The sequence below is a fragment of the Cetorhinus maximus genome, chromosome 4 (genome assembly GCF_964194155.1).
Source record: "Cetorhinus maximus chromosome 4, sCetMax3.hap1.1, whole genome shotgun sequence".
NCBI lineage: Eukaryota > Metazoa > Chordata > Chondrichthyes > Lamniformes > Cetorhinidae > Cetorhinus > Cetorhinus maximus.
Window position 1 is genome coordinate 23,609,895 of NC_135882.1, and position 24,325 is coordinate 23,634,219.

Genomic DNA, 24,325 nt, shown 5'->3' on the forward strand with positions numbered 1-24,325 from the left:
GGGAGGCAGAAGTGGAGGCCTGACACTTAACCACCAAGGGAAGGGAGAGGAGAATTACTTGGGGTTGTCCGATTGTGCAGCTTCGGTTGCATTATGGAGAGCAGTAGACTGAAGACTGGGTCCACTGATTGGCTTGTCAGCCAGGGATCTTACATGGTAAGGAAGGCAGAAAGGAAAAACACAAAATAAAACATTGTTCATAAAAATGCATAGGGAGATGTGACTCAAAAACATGACTTCCAGTCTCAAGCTTGTGGTAAGAGTTAACAAAAGGAACCCAAAACATTGCAACCATGGCATGCACTTATGTCTCCTCTATGTGTTTATTGTAATTTCTTTCTCTGCCTTTAGCTTTGTGCTTCTTCAAAGCCATGCTGTATCCCGTGACCAAAAGGATCTGGGGGTGAGGGTGAGGTGCAGCAGGGTGGGCCTTTGTAAAGGGATCTTTTATCTAGCCGACAGGATTGGTGCCAGCGAATCTAAGGCATCTTCCTATCCGATTTCTTTTGTTCTCTGGGGGAACAACACTCCTCTTGGCTGAGGTCAGGAAAACAATGTGTGGGCAGTCTTTTTTTATTCATTCATGGGATGTGGGCTTCACTGACTGGGCCAGCATTTATTGCCCATCCCTAGTTGCCCTTGAGAAGGTGGTGGTGAGCTGCCTTCTTGAACCATTGCAATTCATGTAGTGTAGGTACACCCACAATGCTGTTAGGAAGGGAATTCCAGGATTTTGACCCAATGACAGTGAAGGAATGGCGATATATTTCCAAGTCAGGATGGTGAGTGGCTTGGAGGGGATCTTTCAGATGATGTTCCCACCTATCTGCTGCCCTTATCCTGCTAGATGGTAGTGGTTGTGGGTTTGGAAGATGCTGTCTAAGGAGCCTTTGTGAATTCCTGCAGTGCATCTTGTAGATGGTACACACTGCTACTCCTGTACATCGTTGGTGGTTGGAGTGAATGTTTGTGGATCTGGTGCCAATCAAGCAGGCTGTTTTGTCCTGGACCATGTCAAACTTCTTGAGTGTTGTGGGAGCTGCACTCATCCAGGCAAGTGGGGAAGATTCCATCACACTCCTGACTTGTGCTTTGTAGATGGTGGACAGGCTTTGGGGAGTTAGGAGGTGAGTTACACATCACAGGATTCCTAGCCTCTGACCTGCTCTTGTAGCCACAGCATTTGTATGGCTAGTCCAGTTCAGATTCTGGTCAATGGTAACCCCCCCAGGATATTGATAATGGGGGAATCAGTGATGGTAATGCCATTGAACATCAAGGGGTGATGGTTAGATTCTCTCTTGTTGGACATGGTCATTGCCTGGCACTTATGTGGCGCAAATGTTACTTGCCACTTGTCACCCCAAGCCTGGATATTGTCCAGGTCTTGCTGCGTTTGGACATGGACTGCTTCAGTGTCTGAGAAGTCATGAATGGTGCTGAACATTGTGCAATCATCAGCGAACATCCCCACTTCTAACCTTATGATGAAAGGAAGGTCACTGATGAAGCAGCTGAAGATGGTTGGGCCTAGGACATTATCCTGAGGAACTCCTGCAGTGATGCCCTGGAGCTGAGATCATTGACCTCCAACAACTATAACCATCTTCCTTTGTGCTAGATATGACTCCAACAACTGGAGAGTTTTCCATCTGATCCCCGCTGACTCCAGTTATGCTCGGGCTCCTTGATGCCACACTGGGTCAAATGCAGCCATAATGCCAAAGGCAGTCACTCTCGCCTCACCTCAGGAGTTCAGCTCTTTTGTCCATATTTAAACCAAGGCTGTAATGAGTTCAGGAGCTGAGTGGCCCTGGCGGAACCCAAACTGGGCATCAATGAGCAGGTTATTGCTAAGCAAGTGCCGCTTGATAGCAGTGTTGATAGCCCCTTCCACTACTTTACTGATGATCGAGAGTAGACTGATGGAGCAGTAATTGGCTGGGTTGGATTTGTCCTGCTTTGTGTACAGGACATACCTCAGCAATTTTCCACATTGCCAGGTAGATGCCAGTGCTGTAGCTGCACTGCAACATCTGGGCTAGAGGCGCGGCAAGTTCTGAAGCACGTCTTCAGTACTATTGCTGGAATATTGTCAGGGCCCATAGCCTTTCCACTATCCAATGCCTTCAGCCTTTTCTTGATATCACTTGGAGTGAATTGAATTGGCTGAAGACTGGCATGTGTGATGCTGGGGACTTCCGGAGGAGGCCAAGATGGATCATTCACTTGCCACTTCTAGCTGAAGATTGCAGCAAATGCCTTACCTTTTGCACTGATGTGCTGGGTTCCTTCATCATTGAGGATAGGGATATTTGTGGAGTCACCTCCTCCTCCAGTGAGTTGTTTAATTGTCCACCACCATTCACGACTGGATGTGGCAGGTTTGTAGAGCTTAGATCTGTTCCATTGGTTGTGGGGTACTTAGCTCTGTCCATCACTTGCTGCTTATGCTGTTTGGCACGCAAGTAATCCTGTGTTGTAGCTTCACCAGGTTGACACCTCAATTTTTGGTCTGCCTGATGCTGCTCCTGATATGCCCTCCAATCTTCATTGAACCAGGGCTGATCCCCTGGCTTTATGGTAATGGTAGAGTGAGGGATATGCCAGGCCATGAGGTTGTGTTCGAGTACAATTCTGTTACTGCTGATGGCCCACACCGCCTCATGGGTGTCCAGTCTTGAGTTGCTAAATCTGTTCAAAATCATTTAGCACGGTGGTATCCTCAATGTGAAGGTACTTTGTCTCCACGACGTCTGTGCAGTGGTCACCCCTACTGATAGTGTCCTGGACAAATGCATCTGTGGCAGGCAGGTTGGTGAGGATAAGGTCACGTATGTTTTTCTCTCTTGTTGTTTCCTTCACCACCTGCTGCACAGAACCAGTCTAGCAGCTATGTCCTTTAAGACTTGGCCAGCTTGGTCTACTGAGCCACTCTTGGTGATTGATATTGAAGTCCCCCAACCAGAGTACATTCTGTGCCCTCAGTGCTTCCTCCAAGTGGTGTTCAACATGGAGGAGCACTGATTCATCAGCTGAGGGAGGGCGGTACATGGCAATCAGCAGGAGGTTTCCTTGCCCATGTTTGACCTGATGCCATGAGACTTCATGGAGCCTGGAGCTGATGTTGAGGACTCCCTGGGCAACTCACCCCGACTGTACACCACCGCGCTGTCACCTCTACTGGGTCTGTCCTGCCGGGACATTATCTGTAAGATATGATTCCATGAGGATGACCAGTCTGTGAGACAGCTCTCCCAATTTTGGCACAAGCCCCCAGATGTTAGTAAGGAGGACTTTGCAGGGTTGACTGTTTGCCGTTGTTGTTTCCGGTGCCTAGGTCAATGCCAGGTGGTCTGTACAGTTTCATTCCTTCCTCGAGAGTTTGTCGTGGTTTGATACAACTGAGTGGCTTGCTAGGCCAGTTCAAAGGGCATTTAAGAGTCACCAGATGGGTTTTTACAACAATCGACAATGGTTTCATGGTCATCATTAGACTTTTAATTCCAGATTTTATTGAATTCAAATTCCACAATCTGTCGTGGCAGGATTTGAACCCCAGAGCATTACCCTGGGTCTCTGGATTACTAGTCCAGTGACAATAGCACTACGACATCGCCTCTTCTGTCAGGGACACAAATCCAATTTCAAGCTTGTAGTGGGTAAATCAGGTTATTCTCAAACAAAACCTGTACTTGCACAGTAGAGGCCTTTGAAAGATGAAGTGCTGCCACATTTTCGTCACTTTGTGCCTAATGCAATATTTCTCACAGTTAGCAATCAGGGATCGTCAGCTTCTGGCGCCTAAATCAAGGATGTTCCCAGTTACACCAGAAGCCAATTTCTTCAGTTCAGGCATATTAGGCTGCCTCCATCAAAAATTACTAATCATGCCTCATCATCCCAAACTACATGTTGCAATACAATGATGTGAATCACTGCACATTAACTGTTGGGCATGCAAACATGAACCACAATGAATTTGCAATTACACTACAATCACATGTTCAGCAAGCAAGTCAAAAACAGTTACATGCCAGTTTGTGGGAAAATCTTACAGCACCTTGGAGACCTGTTTCAGAGCCATTCCAGTTGCCAACATCCAAAACAAACTAATTAACTGCCTCATGGTAATCATGCTGCTTAGGTGTCAGCTGTGTCTCAGTCCATAGCACCCTCGCCTTTGAATCAGAAGGTTGTGGGTTCATGTCCCACTCCCAGAAACCAAGAACTGTGATTGTACTCAAAAGAGTTGCAATCTGTGACTGTTGATAACTTGAAAGAATTTTTTTAAGTATAGCACCTTTAAAGATTAAGCATGCTGAAAAATAATGCAGTTTGCAGGTTGCCCACGGCCATAGAGGAGACATGGACAACTTGAAAAAATATGCACAAAAAAATTAAACGTTACATATCACTCCTAACCACTTCTTGTTTTGGAGTTGCTTAAGATGATGGATTTGGATGGTTCTGTCAAAGAAGCTTTGTCAGCATTGCAGCCATGGTATACCAATGGTAAAGGGGTGGGTGATTAGACAAGTGACAAGGTGCCAAGCAAGTAAACTGCTTCATCCTGAATGATACTGAGCTTCGAGTGTTGTTGCAGCTGCACTCATCCAGCCAAGTGGACAGTATCTCATCACAGGCGTAGCAGATGCGGGGAGAACCTTTGGGGAGCTACTTACCTCAAGTGTACCCTGCTCAAGTGACTGCAGCATTTACATGGCTAGTCTAGTTGAATTTCTGGCCAATAGTGGCCTCAGAATATTGATGGTGGGGGATCTTGCCATGGTAATGCAAGTCAGTGTCACCATCCTGACTTGGAAATATATCACCGTTCCTTTGCCGTCGCTGGGTCAAAATCCTTGAACACCCTCCCTCATAGCACTATGGGTGTGCCTACACCACATGGACAGCAGCGGTTCAAGGCAGCATATCACCAACCCGTTCTCAAGGGCAATTAGGGATGGGCAATAAATGCTGGCTTAGCCAGCGACGCCCACATCCCATGAATGAATTTTAAGTAATAACTGCTTCATTAGCTAAGGGAATGTTAATGGAGCTGAACACTACATTCATAAGTGAGCTGACGCACTCCTGACCTTATGATGGAGGGAAGGCCACTGATGAAGCACCTAAAGCTATTTGGGCTTAAGATGTTGTTCTGCGGCAGCCCTGCAGTGATATACTGGCCTTCTTATAATTGGTCTTATACAACCACAACCTTTGTTTTAGGTATTATTCAAACCATGGGAGAGTTTTACTAATGGTTTGAGTTTTACTAGTGGTGCCAATTCAGTCACATGCTGCCTTGACGTCAAGGGCAGTGGCACACAATTCACCTCTGGAATTCAGGTCTTGTGTATATTTGTACCAAGATGTAGTGAGGGAGGTATCCTATTTTCAATAAAGCCATTGTAAAACCTTACCCATCTCCTTTAGTATGTTCCACATTACTGGCATTTTTAAAAATGGCTTCTTGGGTTAGGGATAGCCATTATGCAATCATGTTTTCTCCGACACTGCAAATCCCAATACATAACAAATTTATACTTGCAGACACTGTTATAATGTCTTGATTGCTGAATCAATCTTAATGCATATCAATTGTTTTATTAGATGGGGTTATACATGAATCCAAACAATTTCCAACTACACCTTATCCATTCCTCCTCCGAAACACTATCAACATTAACTGATAATCCAGCAAGTCATCCTTACAGAATCTACATGTGAGACTGTCGATTTATGCTGTGAACTGAATTGAAACTACCCAAGTTTGTTTCACCTAAGAGTCTTAAGGCAAAGAAGAAGAAATTCATTCCATCAATGTGGGCTGGTTTCAATTCCACTTCCCAGAGGTAAAAGGGCAATTGCTTGCTAGACATTTATAATTTATTGTCTTATAATACTTATTATAATATTGTATTCAATAATCAAAAAGAATAGGCTGCCTAAAAAAAATGCCCATGGAAAAGCTCATCCCAGTCAGAAGAAATTGCTGAGTGTGACATGCTATTTCTATAACCATAAAGTTCAGCCACAAAGCAACTGAATTTTGGATTCAATGACTATAATGGATCATAGCTCCTTGAGTTGTACAGGTATCATACTCAGGGACTATGCTATTTATACAATGAAAGCTTTAAGCAAGGCAAACATTTAGCAATATTCGGTCTCTTGTTTCATCATTTTTTTTGTCATGTCCAGTAAAGACACATAGTCATAACTTTTAAAATACAAACTTTATTCAATGTGGAATCTTTTGCATTAACTTTTCTTTTAAAATAGACAATATGTGCTACAAAAGATGGCCACTGAAAGTCAGATGACCTGGTCTGTGTATCCAAGGACTGATTCACTGTCTCACCAGGATAAAAAAGTTATATTCCTGATGAAAAAGTGTTCACTATACATATCCTAAAGACCATCAGAAGACGTTCCTGATCTTTAGAAAGAAAGAAATTGTCTTAACTCACCAAGATGGATGTATCTAATCAATGGATCAGTAATCCAGGAACAATAAAGCAGAAATAGAATTACCTGGAAAAACTCAGCAGGTCTGGCAGCATCGGCGGAGAAGAAAAGAGTTGACGTTTCGAGTCCTCATGACCCTTCCGCAGAACTGAGTAAAGTTAGGAGAGGGGTGAAATATAAGCTGGTTTAAGTTGGGGGGGGGGGAAGGAGAAGTTGTGGCGGGGGGTGGTTGTAGGGACAAGCAAGCAGTGATAGGAACAGATAATCAAAAGATGTCACAGACAAAAGGAACAAAGATGTGTTAAAGGTGGTGATATTATCTAAGTGAATGTGCTAATTAAGAATGGATGGCAGGACACTCAAGGTACAGCTCTAGTGGGGGTGGGGTGGAAAGACTGACAGGGCATTACAGGTACAGATTTAAAAATAATGGAAATAGGTGGGAAAAGAAAAATCTATATAAATTATTGGAAAAAACAAAAGGGAGGGGGAAGAAATGGAAAAGGGGTGGGGATGGGGGAGGGAGTTTAAGATCTAAAGTTGTTGAATTCAATATTCAGCCCGGAAGGCTGTAAAGTGCCTACTCGGAAGATGAGGTGCTGTTCCTCCAGTTTGCGTTGGGCTTCACTGGAACAATGCAGCAAGCCAAGGACAGACATGTGGGCAAGAGAGCAGGGTGGAGTGTTAAAATGGCAAGCGACAGGGAGGTTTGGGTCTTTCTTGCGGACAGACCGCAGGTGTTCTGCAAAGCAGTCGCCCAGTTTGCGTTTGGTCTCTCCAATGTAGAGGAGACCGCATTGGGAGCAACGAATGCAGTAGACTAAGTTAGGGGAGATGCAAGTGAAATGCTGCTTCACTTGAAAGGAGTGTTTGGGCCCTTGGACAGTGAGGAGAGAGGAAGTGAAGGGGCAGGTGTTGCATCTTCTGCGTGGGCATGGGGAGGTGCCATAGGTGGGGGTTGAGGAGTAGGGGGTGATGGAGGAGTGGACCAGGGTGTCCCGGAGGGAACGATCCCTACGGAATGCCGCCGGGGGGGGTGAAGGGAAGATGTGTTTGGTGGTGACATCATGCTGGAGTTGGCGGAAATGGCGGAGGATGATCCTTTGAATGCGGAGGCTGGTGGGGTGATAAGTGAGGACAAGGGGGACCCTATCATATTTCTGGGAGGGAGGAGAAGGCGTGACGGCGGATGCGCAGGAGATGGGCCGGACAAGGTTGAGGGCCCTGTCAACGACCGTGGGTGGAAAACCTCGGTTAAGGAAGAAGGAGGACATGTCAGAGGAACTGTTTTTGAAGGTAGCATCATCAGAACAGATGCGACGGAGGCGAAGGAACTGAGAGAATGGGATGGAGTCCTTACAGGAAGCTGGGTGTGAGGAGCTGTAGTCGAGGTAGCTGTGGGAGTCAGTAGGCTTGTAATGGATATTGGTGGACAGTCTATCATCAGAAATTGAGACAGAGAAGTCAAGGAAGGGAAGGGAAGTGTCAGTGATGGACCATGTGAAAATGATGGAGGGGTGGAAATTGGAAGCAAAATTAATAAATTTTTCCAGGTCCCGATGAGAGCATGAAGCTGCACCGAAGTAATCATCGATGTACTGGAGAAAGAGTTGTGGGAGGGGGCCGGAGTAGGACTGGAACAAGGAATGTTCCACATACCCCATAAAGAGACAGGCATAGCTGGGGCCCATGCGGGTACCCATAGCCACACCTTTTATTTGGAGGAAGTGAGAGGAGTTAAAGGAGAAATTGTTCAGTGTGAGAACAAGTTCAGCCAGACGGAGGAGAGTAGTGGTGGATGGGGATTGCTCAGGCCTCTGTTCAAGGAAGAAGCTAAGGGCCCTCAGACCATCCTGGTGGGGGATGGAGGTGTAGAGGGATTGGATGTCCATGGTGAAGAGGAAGTGGTTAAATAAAGCAAGATGTGGCTCAATCTAAAAACGCCACCATATTTCGTCAATAAACCACAATTGTGAGAAGTCACATAGTAGAGGCAACCATGTTTGTCCCTCTTAATCTTTAAATACTGTCTGCAGAAAGACAGAGATAGGGAAAAGGCTGCAATATCTATGCTTGAGAAAGATCTGAAAAGTACAACATCATTTAAGTTCTTCAATCCTGTTTCATTTAAGGTCCACCAAAACGGCAAACTGACTTCCTGGTAATCAAACTACAAGAAGCTGGCTTTGTGACCTCCAGAAAGTCCTGCAAATAACTTTAGCATATAACTTTAGCTGGTGAATTCACTGAAAGCACACTTTAAGAGTGAAGGAGAGCTTCTATTCAGGCCTGCAATGCATCTTCTCCAGAGCAATGCAACAAAGTGAATGATCAACTATTCCCTTTTTTAATAGCTTGTGAAAGTGCACTATTCTCTTCAACTGTACTTTCCTCGAGTGTGTTTGTGTGCGCGCGATTGTGCAGGTAGGGTCCGTAGCATTATATTTCAGGGTGAGTGCTCAAATAAACAATCATCTTTCTTTGTTTTAAAACCACAAAATGCTTGCTACTGGTTATTCAAATCAACCGCACACTCGGGGGTTAAAAAACCACACACAAGACTTTCTCTCAAAAATTCACTGATTATGGATTGTTCAGAAGGGGACAGGGATTTCAGCAGTTCTCTCTCACCCTGTCCATAACATTTTTAAAAAAAAACAGCTTTGCATATATGCCCCTCCATTTTTACTGGCCTCTACCTCTTGCACCAAGTCCTTTTTCAATGCTGCTCTGAGGTAGCTAGTTGGGCACTAACTTAATTAAGTTAATTCTTCTCCAATATTCCCAGCCAAAAAAGGAAAGTACTTGTTCCTCTATTTGTTTCCTCTCTACAGCAGCATGCTAGAGTGGAATAGGGAAAATCAAACTGTAATCCACTGCAGCAATGCCACGAGACTCCTAATACTAAGTGAATTTTACTCTGAATGTTCACTATATGGAAGGGAAATTGCATCTGACCATCAGCAACAGTGTTCAATGTTTGCCATGTCTAAAATTTATGGTCTTACAGGACACATCACTTGATCTGCCACATGGTTGCATAAAAGATGGTTAAATAATACGGGAAGAACTGAATTCATTGTAATGCCATAATTCATGCACAAATCAGCATGTTCAGGGGATTAAGGGATTACCATGAATTGTGAATCTCGAGAATCTGCTGGTCAATTTACACCACTCTACCAATTACTTTGCAGAAACAGCATCCTATCTCCCTGTTCTTTAAAAGGCTTCACTGGATTTGTACATTAATCGGCTATTAAACTTACCCCAGAAAGTTAGGTCTGCTAGCAGCATGATAATTGTTAACGCTATGCCAATCAACTTCTCCGGTGCAGAAATAAAAGAACTTTAAGTGCTCAGTCTCATCCTTGCATGTAGTCAATTGTTGCTAATGATTGAAGTTTTTTGAAATTTTACTTCTCTGTATTTTTTCTCTCTCAAACTGTTGTCCTTTCTCTCTCTCTATTTTACTTTCTATACACGAATTCACTCTAATTCACCCTTCCTTTTGTCTTTCCTGTTTCTTTCTTAACCTTTAAATTTCATTGGTTAGACAGATCGTTTGTCCCATTGTTCAGTAGGGTCCCAGGTACCACTATATCAGCTCACAATGCCAGCAAGTTATGCCAAAGAAAATAAACTGAGCTGAGGAGTACAGAAAAAAGGCCAACTAATAGCATGCACTGTGAGTTGCTTTGCTCCAGAAAGATTTGGCCCATTGTATAAAGCAACATTCTTTAAGACATCAAATTTTCCAAGTGGGTTGACTACCTTAACTGTTTACTCAAAACCATTCATTATAGACATTTCAGCTCGAACTAATATGGATACAAATAGCTTATATAATGGAAAACCACAACGCTATATTGAGTGTTGGTAGCCAACATCCAATTGGTACCTGCAATCTATTTCAATAGCAGCTTCTTCAAATAAAGTTTTTCAATTTGAGACTGCTTGCCCTCAAGTCAAGGTTTATTCTAGATTTTTCACTAACCTCTCCCTATTTATAAAGCTTTTTTTTCAAATATGATGCAGCAGAGCTAAAAAGAATCTTAGTTAACTGAGTCTGCCCAACTGCAGACATTACAAGATGTTGAACAGCTCCACAGAATCACTGTCTAAACAAAAGGCCTCCACTCAAAACTTCTGGCTTGGTACAGAAGCAGGTAGCACCCTACAAAACCCACAGAAACATACAGTATCTTAGTAAGGAGAGATTTTCCCAGCATTGGAGAGGCTGATATACTGTAATGAGGTGAGGCTGATCCGTATATTAGAAATTTATTGGAGACGACTCTGCAATCAGCTTCAGCATATAGAACAAGAAGAACATCAAAAGTGTTCCCAGCAGTTTGTTCACAAATTGCACACTGCACAACAGGGTTATCACCAGATCCAATACTACACTCAAAGAACCGGCCATTTTCCCCAAATTCTCCAAATGCGAACTGACCCCCAATGGAACAGTTCATCCAGAACTTCTGAAGGCCATAAAGTCCTTCATAGCATCTGAAAACATGAATGCACAAGGAATTGCAACATGAACAACCCCCTACCAAAGGAGGATAGATGCAGGTTTTTATAATCGCAAATCACATCAGATTAAGAGGGCCAACACAAAATCTTGTATCATATATGTTTCGTTCTCTTATAAGTGCTAAACATTTTCCCCAACACAGAGGAGTGCTGGACAAATTGAAGACAAAAAGGTACACATTAATATATATTGTGGCACAATGCTACCGTCAGGCCTTCTGGACAGATATTCCTGGACAATGTTGAAATCTCACCATCCACTAAACCAAATCCGATATATACTTGGTCTACCATCAGTAGGACAAGAAACGTCTACCACAGGCAGATTGAAGCACTCATGCTTTAACCAATGAGCCTCCTTCAAATGGGTCGCAAGCTAACGCCCCTTTAATAAATAAGGAAGGCATCTGTGAGCTACTGGCCAATTGAAACTAGTGATGCACAGCCATGCAAAAGCAAAATCAAAATCCTACATATGCTGGAAATCTGAAATAAAAGCAGAACGTGCTGGAAAAACTCATCAGGCCTGGCAGCATTTGTCAAAAGGTCATCAATCTGAAACGTTAACTTTGTTTCTCTCTTCAGAGCAACTGCCAGACCTGCCAGGTATTTCCAGCGTTTTCTGTTTTCATTTGACGCTCAGCCATAGTTGGAGTTCATGCGGTACTCAGAGATGTGGACCTCCCAACCTCAACCCTCCCCACCCTTCAAGGTCTGGCAGCTTCACAGATTCTGGGACTGCTCAATGAACAGTAGACTCCCAAGCTTCTTCCAAATTCCAATGAAGGCCACCTAATATACAAATCCAGTTCAAGCCCTCTGAATCAGGGAGTTGGGAGTTCAAGGTCCATGACAGAATCTGAGCACATAATCCATGATGACACCTCAGTCGAGTACTCCAATAGGGCTGCATTTATTTTTATTTGTTCTTGGGTGTGGGCACCTAGGCTGCAGCTCGTCTCTTGGTGCCTTAGAGAAGGCGAATCTTTTGTACAGCCAGGTGGTTCCATACATGAGTGGGCATTCCGAGTCAACCACAAAAGTTGGACTAGTTACACATGACAGTTTCACTTCCCTGAAGAACATCAGTAAACCTGTTGGGGTTTTATGAGAAATAGAAAATTGATAAATTCAATTTCCCAGCTTGCCAATGATAAAATATAAACTCATGACCTCTAGTCAGCCCAATACTAGAACCTTTACTACATTATGATATTCTTGCATAGTTCTTGCATAGCAAATGAGTCAGTGAACTGAAGCCACAACTGACTTTTCCAGTGAACTAAAAAGCTTGCATGCTTATATTTAGAATTCAGGCAGTTTTCTCAGGGTCCTCCCTCAACCAACACAATCAAATAAAGATCATGGGCATTTGTAGATTGCACGGGGTGCAGACTACACCATGTTTAACTACAAAAATAACAGTGACCAGAGTAATACATTGACGGTGAAGCACTTTGAGATCTTACAAAGATGTGAAGGGCACTACACAAATGCAAGTCCCTTTCTTCTCATGTCAGGTTACTGACAATGAGGCCTTCCTGTCTGCCAATTGGCTGTGCATCTGTCTATATAAAGTGGACAGATCTATAATTGGCTATTTTATTGACTTGCTACCAACAGGCTTCGCTATCTTGTTTTACGCCTAAATAAAGCTCCAGAACAGACCCTAACCCAACTCTGGCCAATATAGTAACACACTTCTAATTTGAATTTATATAGCATCTTTAATATAGCAAAATATTCCAAGGTGTTTCATAGCAGCTATTATTAGACAAAACCTCACATCAAGCCACATATGGAGATATTAGGACAGATGACAAAAAATTTAATCAAAGCAGTAGGCTTCATGGAAGTTCTTAAAGGAGCACAGAGATGCACAAAGGTTTAGGGAGGAAATTCCAGAGTTTAGAGCATGGCACTAATGGTGGAGTGATTAAAACCAGGAATTCAAGAGGCCAGCATTGGCAGAGCGCAGAGATCTTGAAGCGGTGTAGGTCTGGAACAGGTTAAGGAGCTTGAGAGGGATTTGAAAACAAGGATGAAAGTTTTAAAATCAATGTCTTGCTAGGCCAGGAGACAATGTAGGTCACCAAGCACAGGGGTAATAGGGTAACAGTACTTGGTGGGGATTAGTTTTGGATGAGCTCAAGGTCATGTAGGATAAATGGGAGAGCACTGAAATAATGTAGTCTAGGGGTAACTAAGCTCTCTATGTGGGCTTCAGCAGCAGATGAGCTAAGGTGGGGCAGAGTCAGACAATGTTATGGAGGTGAAAATAGGCGGTCTTGATGATGGAATAGGTACGTAGTCAGAAGCTCATATTGGGGTCAAATACGGCACAAAGGTTGGGGAGAGTCTGGTTCAGCATCAGTCTCCAGAGGGGGCTGGAGTCAGTGGCTAGGATATTTTAAAGCAATAACGACAATTAATCACAGCAGCAAAATAAATGATTTAGTGTGCAATTTTGCAATTATTTTGGCATTGCTGTTGAAATTCTTCCACTTTGAAGCTATGCAAAAATGATGGTATAACTCGAGTCAATTTTCAACATGATTCCAAAGCAAAGCAATACAGAATTCTGCTCATAAAAGTTATCATTGCACTATTTGGGTCAGACATCTTGGGAGTACAACTCTTGTGGGGCGTCAAACCTGATTTCATATACCAGTATTGTTCAGGGGGGGTTCTTAGGGACCCCTGAGCACTATGTAACATGAGAATTGTTTTACACGTTTTAAGGATGTGGTTACTCCCACGCTCAGACTGAAGTATAAAAGTACACTTAAACAGAAGACTGGCTAGAATATACACCTATTTCACAACTCTGCTAGATTATTACTGCACAACAATGACTGTCAGAGCTTATGCAATAATACAATGTCATACAAGAATTTCAGGGAAATTAGAATCAAAACCTTAAAGTTACTTTCATGCTGGTGTTACTTCCTTCAGATTCTGGAAAACTAGCATATGTTAACTGGCTCCTAACACTTTACAGCATTAAATCTGGCTTCCTTATCCTTGCAGAACTAGAAGGCCCATGAAAAACTGGATCTATGATTCGAAAGTCCTGATAAGAAAGCTGAATTTTGTCGCCAAATGTTAAGAGTCAACCCAGAGAATAGAAACAAAGTCAGCACCAATACAAAAGTGACTGGAGATGTTGAACTGTTTAATGGTTAAATCTTTGTAGGTGTGCTAAAAATAAACCTATAATACATGCAAAGAGCCTAAATGGTTCATTGTACATACAGTTTTCTATTTGCATGCAGATCTCAAAACTAAGGGCCAATTAGTTTGAGGGGATAAAGGTTTGTTTTGAATTTTTCTTTTCATCACCTGTACAGTTTTACATTGAAATTAAGATACATGGGGTCTCCCACCATTATCTGTTATAAGGGAGTTCGGAGGGGAAAATAATCAAGATTCCTCCTATATTAGTGCACAAAAGTGTTTTTAACATGTGATTATCAAGCATCCAGCATGTTCAAGTAAACCATATGTTTACCCATTTAAAAAATGACACACTCTTATGCAAAACTAAGTCTAGATTCACAATGCAAATTCTGAGGGATAACTAAAAAATCAGCATACATTATTTCACTGAACACTACCTGTGTATTGTTAACTCTGTAATGATTATTCTAAACATTATAGATTGCAGATTTGTACTAATACCTAAACTTGTAAACTACAACACAACCATCCTGAAAATGCCATGAGCAAACAACTTTAATAAAACGTTTATTTGTCTACTTCAATTTCCTTGCCTCTACCAACTCTTAAACAATTCCTAACCCAGCAATTATTCCATCAATATGCAACCAGGAATGGTCCGAAACACGTACTATTTTAAGAGAAAACGATCATTTTCAAAAAATCTGGTATAACATTATTAAAGTTGAACTCGCTAAAAGACAGATATGATGATACCGCACAGAAAGAATATAAAATAAACTAAACCTTTGTCTAGCTAATAAGCTCTCAACATTTGCTAGGATTGCAGTTTAGAACAGAAACAAGCTGAGACAACTCTGCCTGTATTCCTGTAAAACTCCGACTCAGTTTGGCAGGTACACTGCAACAGATTTATGATCTGAGTCACTACACCTGGGCTGGAAACAGGGTGGAGGAAGAGAAGATAGAAAAGGGTTGTTTGTATCAATTCCAGTATTTATTTTTTCTTAAACAGTACTCTGGAAAGTACTTCAAAACTTCAGAAAAGAAATTGTAACATCAAAAAGACACAGGGTCAGACTGATATCTTTCTAAAATAGAGAACAGGCGGTCCAAACTGACTTTTGTTTTGGCTGTTCAAGTTCAAGAGAGGGGGTATGAAACAAGACATTTCCCCCCACCCTCCCCTCAGTTCAAAGAATGCTGCTGAAACCCCACAAGCTTGTCATTGCTGGCAAGTCAGTCACAGTCATTTCACTGGACCCAAAAACCCCTTGCAAAAAAAAAGAAAATCAGCAGTACGTTAATGATGGAAGAAAACCCCTCAACATAAGGAATAGAAATAAGAAATGATCAAGAGGGGGGAAAGGCAGAGATTCCTGACGTACCATGAAAATATTTAAGAGGAGAATTTCTCTTCCCAATTTCCTCAATATTAGAAGGTGAACATTGAAGATGAGGAGGGGTCAGCAGCCCCAGTTTGGGGAGACACTCAGAGGGTTTTACATTGTGGGGGGGGGAGAGAGTTTTCACAACTTCTGTCCAGACAAAGAGGTAAAGGCGAGGACAGGAGGCGAGGCCCGGCCCAGCCCAGCCCGGCCCGGCCCGGCCAGGTGAGGCTCCACCCGGGCCCGGAGGCGGCCGGGGTGTGGGTGACTTTAGGGCCACTTTCACAAACTTGTTCCCCGGAGCCTGGCTTCGGGAGCCCGGGAGAGGAGGGCGAAGCCGCTACGCTAGGGTTGGGGTTGGGGCTGGGACTGTTCCCCCCCCAAGGCCCCGGGGAGGGCGAGCCAAGCTCTCACCCGCAGCTCGGCGCCCCCCCTCCCCTCTCCGACTCCACGCCGGCAGCGGCCGGAGCGCCGCATTCCAGAAACTTCCAGGGCGCCCGGCAGCTGCACGAGCCGCCCCTGCAAGGCAGGCCCATCCGCCCCCGTACTCACCTCACCCCACCCCACCCCGGGGGCCCAGACCCCCTCGGAGGATCAGAGTGGCCGCGGGCCCAAGGTCGGCCCTGAATCCGCCACCCCCTCTCCCTCCCGAGGGCCAAACCTCCTGCCGCCTCGGAGCCTAGGCCGCGCCGGCAGCCTCGGCCTTTCCCGCTCACTTGCACCGCGCGCCCGTTATGCCCCGACCGCCGCTGGCGCCTTACCTCCGGCTGCTGTCCGCCCAGACTCCGCCGCGACCTTCATCCCATCAGCGCCGGCCGGGCCCCGGAGGGGGCGGCAGTGAAGGTTTGGGTTGGGGGGGGGGGGGGGAGAGGTGGGGGAGCCCAGGGGAGGGACACACACCGGCTGCGGAACCCGCTCCCCTCCTGGGTGACTGAGAGAGCGAAGAGCGCGGCCCCCACGCCTCAGGGATCCACCCTCCCGGCTTCACTCGATCAGCTTCTCACAGATCCCAACTGATCACCCATTACCTAATCTCTCAACCTCCCGTTACTGATCTCTGTCCCATTACTAATCTCTGTCCCTGTTACTGATCTCTCTCCCCTATTACAGTACTCTCCCTGTTACGGATCTCCCTCTCCTGTTCCTGATCTCTCTCCTGTTGCTTGATCTGTCCCCAGCTACTGATCTCCCTCTCCTGTTACTGATCTCTCTCTCTCCCTGTAACTGATCTCTCCCTGTTACGGATCTCTCTCCTGTTGCTTGATCTCTGTCCCCAGTTACTGATCTCTCCCAGTTACTGATCTCTCCCAGTTACTAATCTCTCTCCCAGTTACTGATCTTTCTATCTCCTGTTACTGATCTCTCCCTGTTACTGATCTCTCCCCTGTTACTTGATCTCTCTCCCCTGTTACTGATCTCTCTATCCTTTTACTGATCTCTCCCTCCTTTTACTGATCTCTCCCAGTTACTGATCTCTCTCCCAGTTACTGATCTCTCTATCTCCTGTTACTGATCTCTCCCTGTTACTGATCTCTCCCTTGTTACTTGATCTCACTCCCCTGTTACTGATCTCTCTATCCTTTTACTGATCTCTCCCTCCCTGTTACTGATCTCCCTCCCTGTTACTGATCTCTCCCTGTTACTGATCTCTCTCCTAGTTACTGATCTCTCCCTGTTACTGATCTCTCCCTGTTACAGATCTCTCCCTGTTACTGATCTCTCTATCTCCTGTTACTGATCTCTCCCTGTTACTGATCTCTCTCCCGGTTACTGATCTCTCTATCTCCAGTTACTGATCTCTCCCCGTTACTGATCTCACTTTCCCTGCTACTGATCTTTTGTGCTGTTACTGATCTCTCTCCCCCTGTTTCTGGACACTCTCTTCTGTTACTGATCTCAATCTTCCTGTTACTGATCTCTCCCTACTGTTACTGATCTCTCCCCCTGTTACTGATCTCTCCCTCCTGTTACTGATCTCTCCCCCTGTTACTGATCTCTCCCCGTTACTGATCTCTCCCCCGTTACTGATCTCTCCCCCTGTTACTGATCTCCCCCTGTTACTGATCTCTCCCCCTGTTACTGACCTCTCCCCCTGTTACTGATCTCTCCCCCGTTACTGATCTCTCTCCCTGTTACTGATCTCTCTCCCTGTTACTGATCTCTCTATCCTTTTACTGATCTCTCCCTCCTTTTACTGATCTCCCTCCCTGTTACTGATCTCTCCCTGTTACTGATCTCTCCTCCCGTTACTGATCTCTCTCCCTGTTACTGATCTCTCTCCCTGTTACTGATCTCTCTATCCTTTTACTGATCTCTCTATCCTTTTACTGATCTCTCCCTCCTTTTACTGATCTCCCTCCCTGTTACTGATCTCTCCTCCTGTTACTGATCTCGCTTCCTGTTACTGATCTCTCCTCCTGTTACTGATCTTCTTCTTCCTGTCCCCATTTCTCTCCCTGTTTCTGACCTCTCCTTCCTATTACTGATCTCTCTCCCCTGTTACTTGATCTCTCTATCCTTTTACTGATCTCTCCCTCCTTTTACTGATCTCCCTCCCTGTTACTGATCTCCCTCCCTGTTACTAATCTCTGCCCCCGTTACTGATCTCTGCCCCTGTTACTAATCTCTGCCCCTGTTACTGATCTCTCCGCCTGTTACTGATCTCTCCCCATTACTGATCTCTTTCTTCCTGTTCCCGATCTCTCTCCCTGTTCCTGATCTCCCTCATGAGACTGATCTCTCTCATCCTGTTCCTGATCTCTTCCCCTGTTACTGATCTCACTCTCCCTGTTATTGATTTCTCTCCTTTAACTGGTCTCTCTCCCCGTTTTTGACCTCTCTCTGCTGTTACTGATCTCACGTTCCCTGTTACTGACTCCTCATCTGTCACTGATTGCTCTGCCCCTGTTTCTGATCGCCCTCTCCTGTTACAGATCTCTCCCCGTTACTGATCTCTTTCTTCCTGTCCCCTATCTCCGTGTTTCTGACTTCTTCCTATTACTGATCTCTCTCCCCCTGTTACTGATCTCTCTCTCCTGCTACTGACCTGTTTCTTCCTGTTACTGATCTCTCTCCCATGACTGATCTCTCTCCCCCCGTTTCTGATCGCTCTCTCCTGTTACTGATCTCCCTCCCTGTTACTGATCTCCCTCCCTGTTATTGATCTCTCATCTGTTACTGATCTCTTTCCATGTTACTGATCTCTTCTCCTGTTATGGATGTCACTTTCCCTGCTACTGATCTCTTGTGCTGTTGCTGAGCTCTGTCCCCTTGTTTCTGACCTCTCTCTTCTGTTACCGATCTCACTGTCCCTGCTACTGATCTCACTGTCCCTGTTACTGACCTGTCTCCTGTTACTGATCTCTCTCCCTGTTACTGATCTCTCCCCCTGTTACTGATCTCTCCCTGTTACTGATCTCTCCCCCTGTTACTGATCTCTCCCCCTGTTACTGATCTCTCCCCCTGTTACTGATCTCTCCCCCTGTTACTGATCTCTCCCCCTGTTACTGATCTCTCCCCCTGTTACTGATCTCTCCCCCTGTTACTGATCTCTCCCCCTGTTACTGATCTCTCCCCCTGTTACTGATCTCTCCCCCTGTTACTGATCTCTCCCCCTGTTACTGATCTCTCCCCCTGTTACTGATCTCTCCCCCTGTTACTGATCTCTCCCCCTGTTACTGATCTCTCCCCCTGTTACTGATCTCTCCCCCTGTTACTGATCTCTCCCCCTGTTACTGATCTCCCTCCCTGTTACTGATCTCTCCCCCTGTTACTGATCTCTCCCCCTGTTACTGATCTCTCCCCCTGTTACTGATCTCTCCCCCTGTTACTGATCTCTCCCCCTGTTACTGATCTCTCTCCCTGTTACTGATCTCTCTCCCTGTTACTGATCTCTCCCCTGTTACTGATCTCTCTCCCTGTTACTGATCTCTCTCCCTGTTACTGATCTCTCCCCTGTTACTGATCTCTCCCCCTGTTACTGATCTCTCCCCCTGTTACTGATCTCTCCCCCTGTTACTGATCTCTCCCCCTGTTACTGATCTCTCCCCCTGTTACGGATCTCCCTCCCTGTTACTGATCTCTCCCCCTGTTACTGATCTCTCCCCTGTTACTGGTCTCTCTCCCTGTTACAGATCTCTCAGCCTTTTACTGGCCTCTCTCCCTTTTACTGGTCTCTCTCCCTGTTCCTGTTCTCTCCCCCTGTTACCAATCTTTAACAATTTCACAGTAAATTTTGTCCGCCAAGCACCTACCCTTTTCACAGCTGTGTCCTCTTGAAGCCTATCACTATCCTCCCTACAGTTCACAGTACATCCAAAGTTTTGTGTGATCTGTAAATTCTGAAATATGCCCAGACACCAAAGCCCAGGTCACTGATATCGATCAACCCCATCTTTTTCCAGTCTGCAAAATAACTGTTCACAACCACTCCCTGTTTCTTGTCACTCAGCCAATATGAATGGGAAGTCAATGGGAAACAGGGGGAAGACTCCTTTAGTTGGAGTCATACTCAACACAAAGGAAGATGGTTGTTTTTGCTGGAGGCCAATCATCTCAATCGTAGGACATTGCAGCAGGAGTTCCTCAGGATAATGTCCTAGGCCCAACCATCTTCAGCTGCTTCATCAATGACCATCTCTCCATCATACGGTCAAATTGGGGCTGTTTGCTGATGATGGCACAATGTTTAGTACCATTCACAACTCCTCAGATACTGAAACAGTGCTTGCCAATATGCAGCAAGAGCTGGACAACATTCAGACTTGGGCTGATAAGTGGCAAGTAACATTTGCACCACACAAGTGCCAGGCAATGACCATCTCCAGCAAGAGAGAATCTAACTACCTCCTTCCCCCTCCCCCCCTTGATAGTCAATGGCATTACCATCACTGAATCCCCTACTATCAACATCCTGGAGGTTACCATTGTCCGTAGACTGACCTGGGCCAGCCATATAAATACTGTGGTTACAAGAACAGGTCAGAGGCTTGGAATTTTGAGGCGAATAACTCACCTCCTGACTCCCCTAATCATGTCCACCATCTGGTACCTCATTAAAAAACTCAATCAGTTAGTTAAACATGATTTGTATTTAAATAATTTGTACTGTCTTTCTTTAATTAATCCACCCTTGTCCAAATTCTGGATTATTGCTTCGAAAAGACTTCCCACTATTGAGATTAAACCATCTGACGTAGTTGTTGGGTTTATCCTTACTTTTGCAATTCCCCTGTTCTCTGGCACCACGCTATATCTGAGAAGAATTGGAAGATTATGGTCAATACTTCTGCAATTTGCATCCTTCTCTCAGCATCCTTGGATGCATCCCATCTGATCCTGATGATCTAACAACTTTAAGTACAACCAACCTTTCTAATGCCTTCACTTTATCAATTGTTAGCCCATCCAGTGTCTCAGCAATTACTCTTTAACTTTGACTTCTACAGTAATTCTTCTTTGGTAAAGATAAATGCAAAGTGCTCATGTAGTACCTCAACCATGGCATCTACATACAAATTAGGAGCAGGAGTTGGCCACTCGGCCCCTTGAGCCTGCACTGCCATTCAACATGATCATGGCTGATCCGATTGTAAACTCAACCCCACATTGCTGCCGACCCCCTGATAATCTTTCACCCCCCTTGTTAATCAAGAATCTATCTAGCTCTGCCTTAAAAATATTCAAAGACTCTGTTTCCACCAACTTTTGAGGAAGACAGTTCCAAAGAATCACGACCCTCTGAGAGAAAAGAAATCCTCGTCACCTCTGTCTTAAATAAATGACCCTTATTTTTAAAGAGTGACCCCTAGATCTATATTCTTCCACAAGAGGAAACATCCTCTCCACATCCACCCTATCAAGACCCCTTAGGATTTTAAAGTTTTCAGTCAGGTTGCCTCTTACTCTTCTAAATTCCAGTGGATACAAGCCTAATTTGTCCAACCTTTCCTTATAAGACAACCCACATATTCCTGGTATTAGTTTAGTAAATCTTCTCTGAACTGCTTCTAACGCATTTACATCTTTCCTTAAATAAGGAGACTAGTACTGTACACAATTCTCCAGATGTGGTGCCCTGTACAACCGAAGCATAACCTTCCTACTTTTGTAATCGATTCCCCTCACAATAAATGATAACAATCTATTAGCTTTCCTAATTACTTGCTATACCTGCATACTAGCCTTTTGTGATTCATGCACTAGGACACCCAGATCCTTCTGAATCTCTGAGCTCTGCAATCTCTCACCATTTAGATAATAAGTTTCTTTTTTATTCTTCCTGCCAAAATGAGCGATTTCACATTTGCCCACGTCACACTCTATTTGCCCATTCACTTAGCCTATCCATGTACATTTTTTAAGCCTCCTTATGTCCTCTTCACAATTTACTTTCCCACGTAGCTTTGTGTCATCAGAAAATTTGGCAACCATCCCTTCATCCAAATCATTTACATAAATTATAAAAAGCTGAGGCCCCTGCACTGATCCCTGTGGCACACCACTCGTCATATCCTGCCAACCAGAAAAATATCCATTTATGCTAACTCTCTGCTTCCTGTTGGCTGGCCAATCTTCTATCCATGCCAAAATGTTACTCCCATTCAATGAGCTTTTATTTCCCACAATAACCTTTGATGTGGCATCTTATCAAATTTTTTTTATTCGTTCACAGGATGTGGGCATCATTGGCTAGGGCCAGCATTTATTGCCCATCCCCAATTGTCCTTGTTTAGAGGGCATTTAAGAGTCAACCACATTATTGTGGATCTGGAGTCACACGTGGACCAGACCAGGTAGGGACAGCAGATTCAGGCTGATTCAGTTGTGGCTTTCAAAAGGGTATTAGATAATTATCTGAAGAGAAAAAAAATTGCAGGACCGTGGGGAAAAGGCAGGGGAATGGGACCAGCTGAATTGCATTTCCAGAGAGCAGGCATGGACACAACAGGCCGATTGGCTTCCTCTGGTCCTGTAACCATTCTCAGATTCTATGTGACTTTTCAGTCGTGTCTACGGTGAGCATTTTTCTTTGCCCCTAGGGTTTCTATTGCCTCGTGTTATTAGCCTTAGAATCTGGAGAAGGTAAGTGTGTGCAGTGCTCCATGATATTATTTGGCTTGGTGTACATTCTTAATTTGTGCCTCCGTGAAGTTCCTTGGGACCTTTTTCTATACGAATAATGCTGAAGAAGTTATTGTTGTTGAAATCTTCAAGTTGTCAATTTAAAACAAAGAAACTGTGAGTTGTTTTGAATCTATGGTGTTATTTAAGATATAATTAATTTCAGAGGTAATTAGGTAGCTATGAGGATAGATTGGAGAGGTTGGGACTCTTTTCCTTGGAGAAAAGGAGACTGAGAGGAGATTTGACAGAGGTATTCAAGATCCTGATGGGTATGGACAGGTTAAATAGTGAGAAACTGTTCCCACTCAAGAGTACATCAAGAACTAGAGGGCACAGATTCAAAATCATTGGCAAAAGGAGTAAATATGATGTGAGGAATTTTTTTTCACTCAGAGGGGTGGTTGGAGTCAGGAACAAATTTCCTGAAAGGGTGGTGGAGGCAGGTTCGATCAAAGTATTCAAAAGGGAATAGGATTGCTACCGGAAAAGAGATAATGTGCAGGGTTACGGGGATAAGGCAGGGGAGTGGGGCTAGGTGGAATGTTCTTTCAGAGAGCCAGTGCAGACGTAATGAGCCGAATAGCCTTCTTCTGCACTGTAAAGATGCTGTGATAGGTGATGATTTCATTTCTGGAAATCCAAGTACATCCATTGATTCCCCTTTATCCACAGCACATGTGACTCCTCAAAGAACTCCAATAAATTGGTTAAACATGATTTCCCTTTCACAAAACCATGTTGACTCTGCCTGGTTGCTTTGAATTTTCTAAGTGTCCTGCCATAACATCTTTAATAATAGTTTCTAATATTTTCCCAATGACAGATGTTAGGCTAACTGGCCTATAGTTTCCTTCTTTCTGTTTCCCTCCTTTTTTGAATAAAGGAGTTACATTTGTTATTTTCCAATCTAATGGAACCTTCCCTGAATCCAGGGAATTTTGGAAAATTAAAAACAACGCATCAAATATATCACTAGCCACTTCTTTCATGACATTAGGTGAAGTCCATCTGGACCTGGGAATTTGTCAGCCCGCAGCCCCAACAATTTGCTCAATACCACTTCCCTAGTGATTGTAATTTTCCCAGGTTTCTCCCTGCCGACCATTTCCTGATTTACAGCTACTTCCGGGGTGTTACTTGTGTCCTCTGTAGTGAAGACCAAAGCAAAATACCTGTTTGATTCATCTGCCATCTCCCTATTTTCCATTATCAATTCCCATGACGCACTTTGTGTAGGACCAACGCTCACTTTGTTAACTCTTTTCTTATTTAAATATCTATAGAAGCTTTTACTATCTGTCTTTATATTACTAGCTAGCTTTCTCTCGTACTCTAATATTCCCCTCCTCATTAATCTTTTTGTCATTCTTTGCTGTTCTTTATATTCTTTCCAATCTTCTGACCTGCCATCCGTCTTTGCGTAATTATATACTTTGTCCTTAAGTTTGATACTGCCTTTAACTTTTTTAGTTAGCCACGGATGGTGGGCCCTCCCCTTGGAATTTTTCTTTTTCATAGGAATATATATATTCTGTGTATTCTGAAATATGCCTTTAAATGTCTGCCACTGAACCTCTATTGACCTATCCCTTAACATCATCTGCCAGTTCACGTTA

The 24,325-nt window shown here is 44.2% G+C and overlaps 1 protein-coding gene across 1 annotated transcript in view; it reads right to left on the bottom strand.

The window, feature by feature from the left end:
* The window catches only part of socs6a (suppressor of cytokine signaling 6a), a 60,434-nt gene extending 43,624 nt beyond the window's left edge, over positions 1-16,810 (bottom strand). The window contains exon 1 of the mRNA XM_078540042.1: positions 16,346-16,810. The gene's annotated coding sequence lies outside the window, so the exon portion shown is untranslated. The remainder of the gene's footprint in view (positions 1-16,345) is intronic.
* Positions 16,811-24,325: the final 7,515 nt, after the last annotated feature.